Source organism: Phyllobates terribilis, unplaced genomic scaffold (assembly GCF_046119375.1).
Source record: "Phyllobates terribilis strain yellow unplaced genomic scaffold, ASM4611937v1 Scaffold_7__3_contigs__length_470593459, whole genome shotgun sequence".
NCBI lineage: Eukaryota > Metazoa > Chordata > Amphibia > Anura > Dendrobatidae > Phyllobates > Phyllobates terribilis.
In genome coordinates this window covers 263,832,937-263,849,335 of record NW_027362767.1, presented here as the reverse complement: position 1 = coordinate 263,849,335, position 16,399 = coordinate 263,832,937, and the positions used below count along the sequence as shown (strand labels likewise).

At 49.6% G+C, this 16,399-nt stretch overlaps 1 protein-coding gene across 2 annotated transcripts in view; it reads left to right on the top strand.

The window, feature by feature from the left end:
- The first annotated feature begins 977 nt into the window (after positions 1-977).
- Positions 978-16,399, top strand: part of TRAF2 (TNF receptor associated factor 2) — a 66,893-nt gene continuing 51,471 nt past the window's right edge. The window contains exons 1-2 of one of the 2 annotated variants that reach the window (XM_073640599.1): positions 978-1,262; positions 2,584-2,621. The gene's annotated coding sequence lies outside the window, so the exon portion shown is untranslated. Of the gene's footprint in view, positions 1,263-2,583; positions 2,622-10,734; positions 10,889-16,399 lie in introns of those variants that run through there. The other variant, XM_073640598.1, reaches the window with a different exon arrangement.

Below are 16,399 nucleotides of genomic sequence, written 5' to 3'. Positions count from 1 at the left end.
TGCAGGTGTTTTTTGTTAATTATTCCAATTTACTCAGATAATGACTTTTGTGTTTTCATTGGCTGCAAGCCATAATCATCAACATTAACAGAAATAAACTCTGTTAGTAATGACCCTATATAATATATAAGTTTCACTTTTTGTATTGAAGAACAGAAATAAATTAACTTTTTGATGATATTCTAATTTAGTGAGATGCACCTGTATATCTGCAGCCAGCAGCACTGTCTGGTTAGTTTTCTTCCATTTGCATCCAGAGCTGCTGTGGAAATCCTGCTCTTTGTTTCTAAAGGGACTGTGTTAGCACAGAATGACTTCAAACTAAGTCCCGCAGCTCGGCTCTTCACGGCAGGGCCAATCATTTACCTACACCTTCCCACCTGCTTGTTTTCCCTTAATCTTCTCTTTCCCCTCTTCTTTGATTGACAGCTCTGGCTTCATAGAGCAGAGAAGGGCACAGATAGATGGAGAACAAACAGGTAGCAAGATGTAGTTATTGATTGGATGGGCCATGATGCACAGAGCGCCTGCACTTTGAACAGTCATTCTGTGCTGACTGAGTCCCTTTAAATCCACCAACAGCTCCGCAGTGCACCGCTCTCTGGTAACCGGAAACCAGCAGTATTCTGGAGTTTGCTTTAGACATGAACAGAGAACAAAACTTTAAGCAGCAAAATAAGCACTTTCATCGCCTGATAAGAACAGATCCTTATGGAATGACTACAAGCAGAGATCTTGAAAAACATCAGGAAATTATATAGAAAGTGTACTGCAAAACTGTATATTGTGCTTAAAGGGATATTCTGAGTGCTGTAAATTTAGTATTTTTACTAGAAAACCTTTACTTCTTTGGGGTAAATAAAAGAAGAACGTGTGATGAATAAGTCAGAGACTGATCCGGAGGCTGCGACTCCTCCTCGTGCTGCGCAGATGCTGAGGCGTCGAGGTTGCGACTTGCGTCATCATCATAGGACGTGCATAGTCATTGCTGGGCGGCTGTAGATGGAGGATATGGCGTGTCATGTGTTATGTGTGACCCATAAACAAACCATGCAGCTATGCAAAGATTCCCACGCTGTGGATCAGCTGAGTGTTTGTCATCACTGTTTCGGAGGACTGGTTTTGTTTTTGGACTTTTTGGAGACTTTGATATTAGCTGCTCCACGTGCGATTGATGTCCCTACATGTTCTAATCTGTGCAGCCTCCCAGGACTGCGGAGAGCCCAGTATGAAGCCAGGTGACTGCTGATCGGTTGTGGAAGGTGCGGTATGTGATTTATTATCTAGAGGTTCTGGTCTGTTCACTGTGTTTGATTAGAGGGTCTGGTCTGGAGTCTATATTACTTTAGGGGGTCTTGAGTGGGATCTGTATTAGTTTGGGGGGTCTATTCGGCGGTTCCTGTATATATTTATACTGGGGTCTTCATTATCTGGGGGTCTGTGATTGTGGAAATCAAGCTTTCAGACGTGGTCTCTTTTCCTTAGTAATGGAAATTCTGCCTCAATGGAGCAACCCTGGGGTCCGAGTGTCACATAGCGCTGCTTCCATCCAACTAAACTAAACCATCAGCGCTGCGGATGCTCCTGTAACCCCTGAGGAAGCCACAGTCTGTGTGTCAACATGCGTCGGGCACCTTTGCCCTGCTGCTCTCCTCCAACCATTTGCTAAATGAGGATCTTGCTATGGCATCTTAGGGTATGTGCAGACGGTCAGGAGCCGCTGCGTGTTTATGCAGCGTCAAACCCACAGCGGCCAGATGTTACAGCGTAGTGGATTCCATGTCCACTCTGTTTATCTGTGCACTTGCGGATCACCCGCGGAAATTGACTTGCAGTGCGTCTTTCCAGACCGCAGCATGTCAATTTCTCTTGCGGGTCCGCGTGTGGATTTTCCCCATAGATTAACATCTATTAGGAAAGTCCACAGGTGAGAGAAAAATTTAAAAAATGGCGCCGCTCATTTGCATATAAGAGCATACGCCGCACGGCTTTTCCACATTGTCAGGGCTCCAGGCGGCTCCTGACCGTCTGCACATACCTTTGTTTTTGATCTTTTATCCTTGACCCTATTATGTGACTTGCAGCTATTTGCGACAGTTGTGATAGTCCTTTGTTTGGTATGTGTCTGTTGCTTATAGCACGTGTTATATCTTTATCATTGCTCTACCATTGGGGTGAATAGGCACTGGGCACTTTAGCTTATTTGTTACTTTGACAAGCTGAGGCGGACTATTCATATATATCTTTTTCTGTTTGTACCTTGTTGTCAACAGTAAACTATCCACAATTTATATGGACAGTCTATTTCTGATTTTAATATGCTTCATATGTTTACTTCGTGATTTTATTTGGTCCTTTATATATTTCCAAGCATAAATTGTTCACAAAATCTGCAAATTTCCTTGTAGTATTATATTGCGCTATTGTTATCCATTCTTCAGACTCCTCGTGGATGGCGATTGGAGATGCATGTGCTATTTAGCCTTATTTTGGGTTAAGATTGTTATCCTTATGTGATTTTTGACTTTTTACATGTTTTTAATTGTTTGCTGTATGGCTTAATAAAAATATTTTCTATTTTAGGTGATTCCTGTATTCATAATGTTTCTTTTTGTTTTTTGGTAAGTGAACGCTCCTGTCACTAACAGCCTTGGTATGACTATGTGCACACCACGCAGGATAGGATTAGATACACTGCTCAGCAGATAGTATCACACAGGATAGGATTAGATACACAGCTCAGCAGATAGTATCACACAGGATAGGATTAGATACACTGCTCAGCAGATAGTATCACACAGGATAGGATTAGATACACTGCTCAGCAGACAGTATCACACAGGATAGGATTAGATACACTGCTCAGCAGACAGTATCACACAGGATAGGATTAGATACACTGCTCAGCAGACAGTATCACACAGGATAGGATTAGATACACGGCTCAGCAGACAGTATCACACAGGATAGGATTAGATACACTGCTCATCAGATAGCATCACACAGGATAGGATTAGATACACAGCTCAGCAGACAGTATCACACAGGATAGGATTAGATACACAGCTCAGCAGACAGTATCACACAGGATAGGATTAGATACACGGCTCAGCAGACAGTATCACACAGGATAGGATTAGATACACGGCTCAGCAGACAGTATCGCACAGGATAGGATTAGATACACGGCTCAGCAGACAGTATCACACTGGATAGGATTAGATACACGGCTCAGCAGACAGTATCACACAGGATAGGATTAGATACACGGCTCAACAGACAGTATCACACAGGATAGGATTAGATACACGGCTCAACAGACAGTATCACACAGGATAGGATTAGATACACGGCTCAGAAGACAGTATCACACAGGATAGGATTAGATACATGGCTCAGCAGACAGTATCACACAGGATAGGATTAGATACACGGCTCAGAAGACAGTATCACACAGGATAGGATTAGATACACGGCTCAACAGACAGTATCACACAGGATAGGATTAGATACACGGCTCAGAAGACAGTATCACACAGGATAGGATTAGATACACGGCTCAACAGACAGTATCACACAGGATAGGATTAGATACACGGCTCAACAGACAGTATCACACAGGATAGGATTAGATACACGGCTCAACAGACAGTATCACACAGGATAGGATTAGATACACGGCTCAGCAGACAGTATCACACAGGATAGGATTAGATACACGGCTCAGCAGACAGTATCACACAGGATAGGATTAGATAAACGGCTCAGGAGGTAGTATTGGATTGGATACATGTAGCTCAGCAGACAGTATCACATAGGATTGGATACAGGTAGCTCAGAGACACTGTGTATGGGCAGGGACACATGGCCATATAACTTGTGCGATGATCTCATCATTAACCTCGTACTAGCCGGCTTCTCTCCTGGCTGACCTGAGTGTGACAGCATGATGGATCTCTATGCAGCTGTCACGCTCAGGTCAGGAGAGGTGCCGGCCAGTATGAGGTGTATGATGGGATCCTCGCACTAGTTATGTGGCCAGCAGGGGGTGTATGATGCGCTCCTCGCACTAGTTATGCGGCCAGCAGGGGGTGTATGATGCGCTCCTCGCACTAGTTATGCGACCGGCAGGAGGTGTATGATGGGATCCTCGCACTAGTTATGCGGCCAGCAGGAGGTGTATGATGGGATCCTCGCACTAGTTATGCGGCCAGCAGGGGGTGTATGATGCGCTCCTCGCACTAGTTATGCGGCCAGCAGGGGGTATATGATGCACTCCTCGCACTAGTTATGCGGCCAGCAGGGGGTGTATGATGCGCTCCTCGCACTAGTTATGCGGCCAGCAGGGGGTTTATGATGCACTCCTCGCACTAGTTATGTGGCCGGCAAGAGGTGTATGATGCGCTCCTCGCACTAGTTATGCGGCCAGCAGGAGGTGTATGATGCACTAGTTATGCGGCCAGCAGGAGGTGTATGATGCGCTCCTCGCACTAGTTATGCGGCCAGCAGGGGGCGTATGATGCGCTCCTCGCACTAGTTATGCGGCCAGCAGGGGGTTTATGATGCACTCCTCGCAGTAGTTATGCGGCCAGCAGGGGGTGTATGATGCGCTCCTCGCACTAGTTATGCGGCCAGCAGGGGGTTTATGATGCACTCCTCGCAGTAGTTATGTGGCCAGCAGGGGGTGTATGATGCACTCCCCGCAGTAGTTATGCAGCCAGCAGGGGGTTTATGATGCACTCCTCGCACTAGTTATGTGGCTGGCAGGGGGTTTATGATGCGCTCCTCGCACTAGTTATGCGGCCAGCAGGAGGTGTATGATGCGCTCCTCGCACTAGTTATGCGGCCAGCAGGAGGTGTATGATGCGCTCCTCGCACTAGTTATGCGGCCAGCAGGGGGTTTATGATGCGCTCCTCGCACTAGTTATGTGGCCGGCAGGAGGTGTATGATGCGCTCCTCGCACTAGTTATGCGGCCAGCAGGGAGTTTATGATGCGCTCCTCGCACTAGTTATGCGGCCAGCAGGGGGTTTATGATGCACTCCTCGCACTAGTTATGCAGCCAGCAGGGGGTTATGATGCGCTCCTCGTACTAGTTATGTGGCCGGCAGGGAGTGTATGATGTGCTTCTCGCACTAGTTATGCGGCCAGCAGGAGGTGTATGATGCGCTCCTCGCACTAGTTATGCGGCCAGCAGGGGGTTTATGATGCACTCCTCGCAGTAGTTATGCGGTCAGCAGAGGGTTTATGATGCACTCCTCGCACTAGTTATGCAGCCAGCAGGAGGTGTATGATGCGCTCCTCGCACTAGTTATGTGGCCGGCAGGGGGTTTATGATGCGCTCCTCGCACTAGTTATGCGGCCAGCAGGGGGTTTATGATGCACTCCTCGCACTAGTTATGTGGCCGGCAGGAGGTGTATGATGCACTCCTCGCACTAGTTATGCGGCCAGCAGGGGGCGTATGATGCGCTCCTCGCACTAGTTATGCGGCCAGCAGGGGGTTTATGATGCACTCCTCGCACTAGTTATGCGGCCAGCATGGGGTTTATGATGCACTCCTCGCACTAGTTATGCGGCCAGCAGGGGGTTTATGATGCGCTCCTCGCACTAGTTATGCGGCCAGCAGGGGGCGTATGATGCGCTCCTCGCACTAGTTATGCAGCCAGCAGGGGTTTTATGATGCGCTCCTCGCACGAGTTATGCGGCCAGCAGGGGGTTTATGATGCGCTCCTCGCACGAGTTATGCGGCCAGCAGGGGGTTTATGATGCGCTCCTCGCACTAGTTATGCGGCCAGCAGGGGGCGTATGATGCGCTCCTCACACTAGTTATGCGGCCAGCAGGGGGCGTATGATGCACTCCTCGCACTAGTTATGCGGCCAGCAGGGGGTTTATGATGCGCTCCTCGCACTAGTTATGCGGCCAGCAGGGGGTTTATGATGCGCTCCTCGCACTAGTTATGCGGCCAGCAGGGGGCGTATGATGCGCTCCTCGCACTAGTTATGCAGCCAGCAGGGGGTTTATGATGCGCTCCTCGCACTAGTTATGCGGCCAGCAGGGGGTTTATGATGCACTCCTCGCACTAGTTATGCAGCCAGCAGGGGGTTTATGATGCGCTCCTCGCACTAGTTATGCGGCCAGCAGGGGGCGTATGATGCGCTCCTCGCACTAGTTATGCAGCCAGCAGGGGGTTTATGATGCGCTCCTCGCACTAGTTATGCGGCCAGCAGGGGGCGTATGATGCGCTCCTCGCACTAGTTATGCGGCCAGCAGGGGGCGTATGATGCACTCCTCGCACTAGTTATGTGGCCGGCAGGAGGTGTATGATGCACTCCTCGCACTAGTTATGCGGCCAGCAGGGGGTATATGATGCGCTCCTCGCACTAGTTATGCAGCCAGCAGGGGGTTTATGATGCGCTCCTCGCACGAGTTATGCGGCCAGCAGGGGGTTTATGATGCGCTCCTCGCACGAGTTATGCGGCCAGCAGGGGGCGTATGATGCGCTCCTCACACTAGTTATGCAGCCAGCAGGGGGTTTATGATGCGCTCCTCACACGAGTTATGCGGCCAGCAGGGGGTTTATGATGCGCTCCTCGCACGAGTTATGCGGCCAGCAGGGGGCGTATGATGCGCTCCTCGCACTAGTTATGCGGCCAGCAGGGGGTTTATGATGCGCTCCTCGCACTAGTTATGCGGCCAGCAAGGGGTTTATGATGCGCTCCTCGCAGTAGTTATGCGGCCAGCAGGGGGTTTATGATGCACTCCTCGCACTAGTTATGCGGCCAGCAGGAGGTTATGATGCGCTCCTCGCACTAGTTATGCGGCCAGCAGGGGGCGTATGATGCGCTCCTCGCACGAGTTATTTGGCCAGCAGGGGGTTTATGCTGCGCTCCTCGCACTAGTTATGCGGCCAGCAGGGGGTTTATGATGCACTCCTCGCACTAGTTATGCGGCCAGCAGGGGGTTTATGATGCGCTCCTCGCACGAGTTATTTGGCCAGCAGGGGGTTTATGCTGCGCTCCTCGCACTAGTTATGCGGCCAGCAGGGGGTTTATGATGCACTCCTCGCACTAGTTATGCGGCCAGCAGGGGGTTTATGATGCGCTCCTCGCACTAGTTATGCAGCCAGCAGGGGGCGTATGATGCACTCCTCGCACTAGTTATGCGGCCAGCAGGGGGTTTATGCTGCACTCCTCGCACGAGTTATTTGGCCAGCAGGGGGTTTATGCTGCGCTCCTCGCACTAGTTATGCAGCCAGCAGGGGGTTTATGATGCACTCCTCGCACTAGTTATGTGGCCAGCAAGAGGTGTATGATGCGCTCCTCGCACTAGTTATGTGGCCAGCAGGAGGTGTATGATGCACTCCTCGCAGTAGTTATGCAGCCAGCAGGGGGTTTATGCTGCGCTCCTCGCACTAGTTATGTGGCCAGCAGGGGGTTTATGCTGCGCTCCTCGCAGTAGTTATGCAGCCAGCAGGAGGTGTATGATGCACTCCTCGCAGTAGTTATGCGGCCAGCAGGGGGTTTATGATGCACTCCTCGCACTAGTTATGCAGCCAGCAGGGGGTTTATGATGCGCTCCTCGCACTAGTTATGCGGCCAGCAGGGGGCGTATGATGCGCTCCTCGCACTAGTTATGCGGCCAGCAGGGGGTTTATGATGCGCTCCTCGCACTAGTTATGCGGCCAGCAGGGGGCGTATGATGCGCTCCTCGCACTAGTTATGCGGCCAGCAGGGGGCGTATGATGCACTCCTCGCACTAGTTATGCGGCCAGCAGGGGGTTTATGATGCGCTCCTCGCACTAGTTATGCGGCCAGCAGGGGGTTTATGATGCGCTCCTCGCACTAGTTATGCGGCCAGCAGGGGGCGTATGATGCGCTCCTCGCACTAGTTATGCAGCCAGCAGGAGGTTTATGATGCGCTCCTCGCACTAGTTATGCGGCCAGCAGGGGGTTTATGATGCACTCCTCGCACTAGTTATGCAGCCAGCAGGGGGTTTATGATGCGCTCCTCGCACTAGTTATGCGGCCAGCAGGGGGCGTATGATGCGCTCCTCGCACTAGTTATGCAGCCAGCAGGGGGTTTATGATGCGCTCCTCGCACTAGTTATGCGGCCAGCAGGGGGCGTATGATGCGCTCCTCGCACTAGTTATGCGGCCAGCAGGGGGCGTATGATGCACTCCTCGCACTAGTTATGTGGCCAGTAGGAGGTGTATGATGCACTCCTCGCACTAGTTATGCGGCCAGCAGGGGGTATATGATGCGCTCCTCGCACTAGTTATGCAGCCAGCAGGGGGTTTATGATGCGCTCCTCGCACGAGTTATGCGGCCAGCAGGGGGTTTATGATGCGCTCCTCGCACGAGTTATGCGGCCAGCAGGGGGCGTATGATGCGCTCCTCACACTAGTTATGCAGCCAGCAGGGGGTTTATGATGCGCTCCTCACACGAGTTATGCGGCCAGCAGGGGGTTTATGATGCGCTCCTCGCACGAGTTATGCGGCCAGCAGGGGGCGTATGATGCGCTCCTCGCACTAGTTATGCGGCCAGCAGGGGGTTTATGATGCGCTCCTCGCACTAGTTATGCGGCCAGCAGGGGGTTTATGATGCGCTCCTCGCAGTAGTTATGCGGCCAGCAGGGGGTTTATGATGCACTCCTCGCACTAGTTATGCGGCCAGCAGGAGGTTATGATGCGCTCCTCGCACTAGTTATGCGGCCAGCAGGGGGCGTATGATGCGCTCCTCGCACGAGTTATTTGGCCAGCAGGGGGTTTATGCTGCGCTCCTCGCACTAGTTATGCGGCCAGCAGGGGGTTTATGATGCACTCCTCGCACTAGTTATGCGGCCAGCAGGGGGTTTATGATGCGCTCCTCGCACGAGTTATTTGGCCAGCAGGGGGTTTATGCTGCGCTCCTCGCACTAGTTATGCGGCCAGCAGGGGGTTTATGATGCACTCCTCGCACTAGTTATGCGGCCAGCAGGGGGTTTATGATGCGCTCCTCGCACTAGTTATGCAACCAGCAGGGGGCGTATGATGCACTCCTCGCACTAGTTATGCGGCCAGCAGGGGGTTTATGCTGCGCTCCTCGCACTAGTTATGCAGCCAGCAGGGGGTTTATGATGCACTCCTCGCACTAGTTATGTGGCAAGCAGGAGGTGTATGATGCGCTCCTCGCACTAGTTATGTGGCCAGCAGGAGGTGTATGATGCGCTCCTCGCAGTAGTTATGCAGCCAGCAGGGGGTTTATGCTGCGCTCCTCGCACTAGTTATGTGGCCAGCAGGGGGTTTATGCTGCGCTCCTCGCACTAGTTATGTGGCCAGCAGGGGGTTTATGCTGCGCTCCTCGCAGTAGTTTTGCAGCCAGCAGGGGGTTTATGATGCACTCCTCGCAGTAGTTATGCGGCCAGCAGGGGGTTTATGATGCACTCCTCGCACTAGTTATGTGGCCAGCAGGAGGTGTATGATGCGCTCCTCGCAGTAGTTATGCAGCCAGCAGGGGGTTTATGCTGCGCTCCTCGCACTAGTTATGTGGCCAGCAGGGGGTTTATGCTGCGCTCCTCGCACTAGTTATGTGGCCAGCAGGGGGTATATGATGCGCTCCTCGCACTAGTTATGCGGCCAGCAGGGGGTTTATGATGCACTCCTCGCACTAGTTATGTGGCCAGCAGGAGGTGTATGATGCGCTCCTCGCAGTAGTTATGCAGCCAGCAGGGGGTTTATGCTGCGCTCCTCGCACTAGTTATGTGGCCAGCAGGGGGTTTATGCTGCGCTCCTCGCACTAGTTATGTGGCCAGCAGGGGGTATATGATGCGCTCCTCGCACTAGTTATGTGGCCAGCAGGGGGTTTATGATGCGCTCCTCGCAGTAGTTATGCAGCCAGCAGGAGGTGTATGATGCACTCCTCGCACTAGTTATGCGGCCAGCAGGAGGTGTATGATGCACTCCTCGCACTAGTTATGCGGCCAGCAGGGGGTATATGATGCGCTCCTCGCACTAGTTATGCGGCCAGCAGGGGGTTTATGATGCGCTCCTCGCACGAGTTATGTGGCCAGCAGGGGGTATATGATGCGCTCCTCGCACTAGTTATGTGGCCAGCAGGGGGTTTATGATGCGCTCCTCGCAGTAGTTATGCAGCCAGCAGGAGGTGTATGATGCGCTCCTCGCACTAGTTATGCGGCCAGCAGGAGGTGTATGATGCACTCCTCGCACTAGTTATGCGGCCAGCAGGGGGTATATGATGCGCTCCTCGCACTAGTTATGCGGCCAGCAGGGGGTTTATGATGCGCTCCTCGCACTAGTTATGCAGCCAGCAGGGGGTTTATGCTGCGCTCCTCGCACTAGTTATGCAGCCAGCAGGGGGTTTATGATGCGCTCCTCGCAGTAGTTATGCAGCCAGCAGGAGGTGTATGATGCGCTCCTCGCACTAGTTATGCGGCCAGCAGGAGGTGTATGATGCACTCCTCGCACTAGTTATGCGGCCAGCAGGGGGTATATGATGCGCTCCTCGCACTAGTTATGCGGCCAGCAGGGGGTTTATGATGCGCTCCTCGCAGTAGTTATGCAGCCAGCAGGAGGTGTATGATGCACTCCTCGCAGTAGTTATGCGGCCAGCAGGGGGTTTATGATGCACTCCTCGCAGTAGTTATGCGGCCAGCAGGGGGTTTATGATGCACTCCTCGCAGTAGTTATGCGGCCAGCAGGGGGCGTATGATGCGCTCCTCGCACTAGTTACGTCCGTGCGCTTCTGCTCTATCAGAGAGGTCGCACACTCTTCTATTCTCGCATCCTCTTTACATTTGAACCTCGCGCTCCTCTGACGTCACGCGTCTCCTGTACTTCCTGTGTTCCGCCCTTGGTCTCGGTGTCTCTGGCTCCGGCTGCCGCTGTCTGGTGAGTTCTCGTCTCTTCTCTCCGGAGGCCGCGGGCCCTCGGTCTTTAGTGCGGGGCTCCCCGGGAGGCTGAGAGGACGGTGCAGGCCGCTGCTGTGTGGTACTACAACTCCCAGCCTCTCCTCCCCAGCTGCTGTTTCCCGTTGTGGCAGATTGGTATCACTGTAATTACAGCTCCCTTGTCCCCTTTTCCTTACTCTTTTGTGGCACTACAGGTCTCAGCCTGCCCCCACCCGTGACTCAGTGGTGTTTTTAATGCTAAATCAGTGTCTTGCGCCTGCTGGGAGTTGTAATCACCGGTTTACAATGAACAAAAACACTTATAAAAGATTGTAGGGCATGCTTAGAGTTGTAGTTCCACAACAGTGTATAAGGTTAACTGTCTTGTTCCTGATGGGAGTTGTAGTATCTTACACATCGCTGTGGGACTACAGCTCTCAGCATGCCCTACAACCTCTTATAGTTTAGCATTGTACCTGTGACTACAATTCCCAGCAAGTCCTGGTTAGAAACTGGGACTATTACTCCCACCATACCCAGAAGCTCTTTTTTTTTTTTACAGTGGAATGATAACTCCCAGCATCATAAAATAGTACCACGCTGAGGGTGGTAGATCAGCCCGTCATAATGTAGTGTAACATGTTAGGGAATGCTGAGGGTTGTAGTTATTTCTTCTAAGAGTTGGAGAAGACCTCTTCATATAATGGAAGGTGACATATGTCTGGGTATGCTGGGAGTTCTCACCACGAAGGCTGAAGTCAATCACAAGCTGATGCTGGGAGTTGTAGTCCACCCCGGCTGGCCATCGAGGAGTGACCTGTATAAGTGGAGCATTATGGTTATTGCAGTGCGCCGGTGCGTTCTATCAGTGTTGTGTCACCACTCACCTGTGTCAGCTATGATGTGGCACCAGGATAAAGCTAGGTGGTGAGGGGCTGATGCTGGGGTCTGCTAGATTCAGTGTTACATTGTTGCCGGTGGGAAGGAATGACTGTAGATTTAGCAGATTAGTGACTCGTCAGACAAGTATTTCAGGTGTGATTCCTAGGAGCCACATTGGCTTGTTTCACATTATTTTTAATAAAGGCTTCGGTGCTTCTTCGAGTCTGATAATCCAGAATATCCATTAATCCAGCAACAGATTACATTGGTGCAGGATGAATTATTCTTTGTACGTCTGGGTTTTATACCACAGCTAGAGGCTTCTATATGTTCCCTGCAGCCCATGCCCAGCATCCTTGTGTCCCCCCGCGGCCGTGCCCAGCATCTTCTTAGAATGTTACAGTTAGAGGGGACCTCCAGGGTCATTGTGTCCAACCCCCTGATCAATGCAGGATTCACCAAACCATCTCAGACAGATGTCTGTGTAGTATTTGTTTGAAGACTTCCATTGAAGGAGAACTCCCCACCTCTCGTGGCAGCCTGTTCCACTCATTGATCACCCTCACTGTCAAATTTTTTTTTCTAATATCTAATCTGTATCTTTTCCCATTCAGTTTCATCCCATTGCTTCTAGTCTTTCTATGTGCAAATGAGAATAAGGATGATCCCTCTACAGGGTGGCAGCCCCTGAGATATTTGTAGACAGCTATTAAGTCTCCTCTCAGTCTTCTCTTTTGCAAGCTAAACATTCCCAAATTCTCTAACTAGTCCTCATATCGCTCTTCTCTGAACTTGCTCTAGTTTTTCAATGTCTATTTTTTTAAAATGTGGTGCCCAGAACTGGACACAGTATTCCGGATGACGTCTGACCAAGGAGGAGTAGAGAGGGATAAATACTTCACGTCATCTAGACTCTATGATCTGTTAATGCAACCCAGAATTATGTTTGTCTTTTTTGCTGCTGCATCACACTGTTGACTCATGTGCAGTCTGTGATCTATTAGTATACCCAAGTATTTTTCACATGTGCTGTTGCTTAGCCCTATTCCTCCCATTCTGTACATGCTTTTTTTGCTTATCTTGCCCAGATGTAGGACTTTGCATTTCTCCCTGTTAAAAACCATTCTAGTAGCTGCTGCCCACAGTTCCAGTTTGTTTAAATCCTTCTGAATCCTCTCTCTTCTCTTAGTTAGCTATCCCTCCTAGCTTTGTGTCATCAGCAAATTTAATCAGTTTACCCTCAATTCCTTCATCTAAATCAGGGATGTCCTAGTCAAACACACAGAGGGCCAACATTAAATCTTGGACAAAGTCACAGGCCAACCAGTTTACAGAATAATGGCCCCAAATAGGGGTGGCGGTTCTTGTGTCGCAGTCCAAATAAAACCACCCTGCGGGCCAGATTTGGCCCACAAGCCATAGTTTGACATGTGTGATCTAAATCATTGATAAAAATGTTAAACAACACAGGGCCCAGGACAGAGCTTTGTGGTACCCCACTTGAGACCTTCTTCCAACTGTATGTGAAGCCATTTATGACCACTCTTTGGGTCCGATCACTAAGCCAGTTATGAATCCACCTTACAGTTGCTTTGTCCATTCCATAGTTGGTCATTTTTTTCAATAAGTCTGGTATGAGATAATTTGTCAAATGCTTTGCTGAAATTGAGATATACTATATCTACTGCGTTTCCCTGATCCACACAGTCAGTGATTCTGTCATAGAAGGAAGTTAAGTTAGGCTGTGTGCCCACGATGCGTTTTTAAACGTTTCCGCAGCGGCAAAAACACTGCAGAAACGCTTAAAAAACGCATAGTAGAAGGCCTGCCATGTCCCCCAATGATAATCCACATGCTGTGCACATGCTGCGGAAATTTCCGCTGCGGATTATCGTTGCGGAAAAAAACGCAGCACTACCAATTATTTTGCGGAAGTGCTGCGTTTTCGCCGCCATTGACTTGCATTGAAACACATGGATTACGCATCACTGCATCTGTACATGCGGAATCCATGCGTTCAATGTGCGGATGGTACCCGGGTGTGGAGGTGAGGAGACTCTCCTCCGGACCTGGGTACCATAGAAAACTGTAAAAAAAAAAGAATAAAATAAAAAATAAATGATATTTACGTTTTGATGGCCCCCGGTGCGCTTGTCTTCCCTTGCTGGCAGCGCGGTGGACTGAAGGACCTGCGCTGACGTCATTTAGTCATGTGACGGCAGGTCCTTCAGTGTAGTGTACCGCGAGCTGCCGGCAAGCCAGGACGGAGGGAAGCAAGACTTCGGGGGCCATCGGAAGGTAAGTATAGATTTATTTTTTACCATTGTTTTACGGTCACACTATATAAATCCATGCCGGTTGTGTGTCAAGCACTTTCTAAGTGATGCTAAAATCGATTGGAAAGCGCTTGACAACCCGCATGCGGAAATGCATGTGAAGAACGCTTCACATCCGCATGTCCCTGGCAGGAAAACGCATGTACAATCCACATGTGTGTTTTTTCTGCCAGGGAGATGCAGAAACGCTCAGGAAAAATCCGGAGCATTTCTGCATCGTGGGCACATAGCCTAAGTCTGACATGACTTATCAGTTAGAAACCCATGCAGGCTCTTCGTGCCCCCCGCAGCTGTACCCAGCGTCTTCATGCCCCCCTTCAGCCGTATCCAGCTTCTTATACCTGTCATTTATTTACTCGTAATCTGGATGCCATCTGTGAACCGTGTACTCATCTGTGTACCGTGTGGCCATTGAAAATATAACCTCTCCACAGCCCCTTTCCTGCTGACTGCAAAAGCAGCTGTTTTACTTTCAGGTTCTTTTCTTAATCAGTTACAAAAAGTCCCTCTGTATGTGATACCAGAGGGGAACAGCCTTAAGAGTGCACACACAGAGCCATTTACAATGTTGCTGAACTGCCCACATGATACCAGGACCTCTTGGAGGTGGGGGGGGGGAGAGTTGATGAAAGCTGCTATGCCTTCCTTCAAGATCTTGGTCAAGGGAAGCAGCAAAGTTTTCAGATTCTAAGGAAAACGTCCACACAAAAATGTTGGAGACCGCTCCGCTTTTTACTATGTGTTGTCTTAAAGGGATAATCCAGCCGGATATTTAACCCCTTTCCGACATGATTAGTAATAATACGCACCACGTCAGAAAGGCCGGTTCAGCGGGGGCTCCGGTGCTGAACCGCGCACATGTCAGCTGATTCTTACAGCTGACGTTGTCCGCAACAGCCGGGGATGGAATCGCGATCCACTCGCGGCTGTTAACTAGTTAAATGCCGCTGTCAAATCTCAGAGAGACATAAAAGTTTGGGAATATAAACTCATGACGACCTTTTGGCATCTTCAAAGCAGGAATGAGTGCGTTGCATAGATTTGTCATTCTACATCACCTAACGAATGTGCTCCTCAGACCTGTGGAGACGTCACAGCCCCGGACCAGACTTTATTCACAGGATAATAAAACTTTCACACTCCTTATCTAAGAACTATTCCAATATTTACAGCCACAACTGTTTATCCCTCTCCCATAGTAATACTTCTGCTTTACGTCACCTGTCTCATCTATTGCATTGTTTCTATGTCTTGCTGTGTATAAATATGTGACTCTTCAGATTTTGTGGTATACTAGCCTGATGAAGAAACCTGAGTAGTCTGGAAAGCTTGCAATTTGTTACCATCTTTTCAGTTCGCCATTAAAAGGTTTCAACCACTGAGGACTCTCAAATCTAAATATTTTTCTATCTACTGGCTAACACGGTACAAAGATATTTTTTTTTTCTCGTAGATCAAAAGACGACTCAGATATTCAGGGGTTTCCAGAAAGTGTCCCCAGGGGGACCAGATGAGATTGAATATCTCAGCCCAATTTTCATTCAAAGCAGTGTGATATTCCTAATTTCTAACGTCCTTGATCCTAGTGTATAGATCGAGCAGAGACAGGGGAGAGGTTTGCTTCCAATAGGAGGCTATCAAACATCTTACAGCTGTCAATATATGCAAAAGAAGTCTGATAGTTCTCATGGATATATTCAGTGGAAAGACATTACGTAAGAAAATTTGAGGTTGTAATGGTAGGGTCAAACCAAAAATTAGTTTAATTCGTGTTTGAATACTAGGCCAGAAGGTAATTATCAAGGAACAATCCCAAAATAGATGAAAGGCTGATCCCTTCGTCAGGGCACATCCTAGAAACCTGCAGTCTGTGAAACAGGGATGAGGGAAAATGTCTAATCTTAATGTATTAAAATAATTAAAGTTTATGGGCAGATAGTTTAGATTTCATCTCATCATATGTGAGCAGTTTCCTTGTTACACGATTAGTTATATCTGCAAAATTAAACAGACCAGTGTGAGCCCATACACCTGTTATAGAGAAAGTCAGACTTTCAGGGAGATTTGGATGAAATAAGAAGGATGTAATGGGGAATTTATGGATGACAATTTGAATTTTTTAGCGCAAGTCCTCCAAATATTTCTGGTAAGGTTCATTGGGGTTAGGAGTTCATGAAAAGGGGAATTATACAATCCGTTCCATATCAGAGAATCAGGATGTGCTGTCGCAAGGCAGAGTTTTTACATTTCCATCCATTTTGCATAGGTGGGTTTAGATGACCATGCCTGGATTC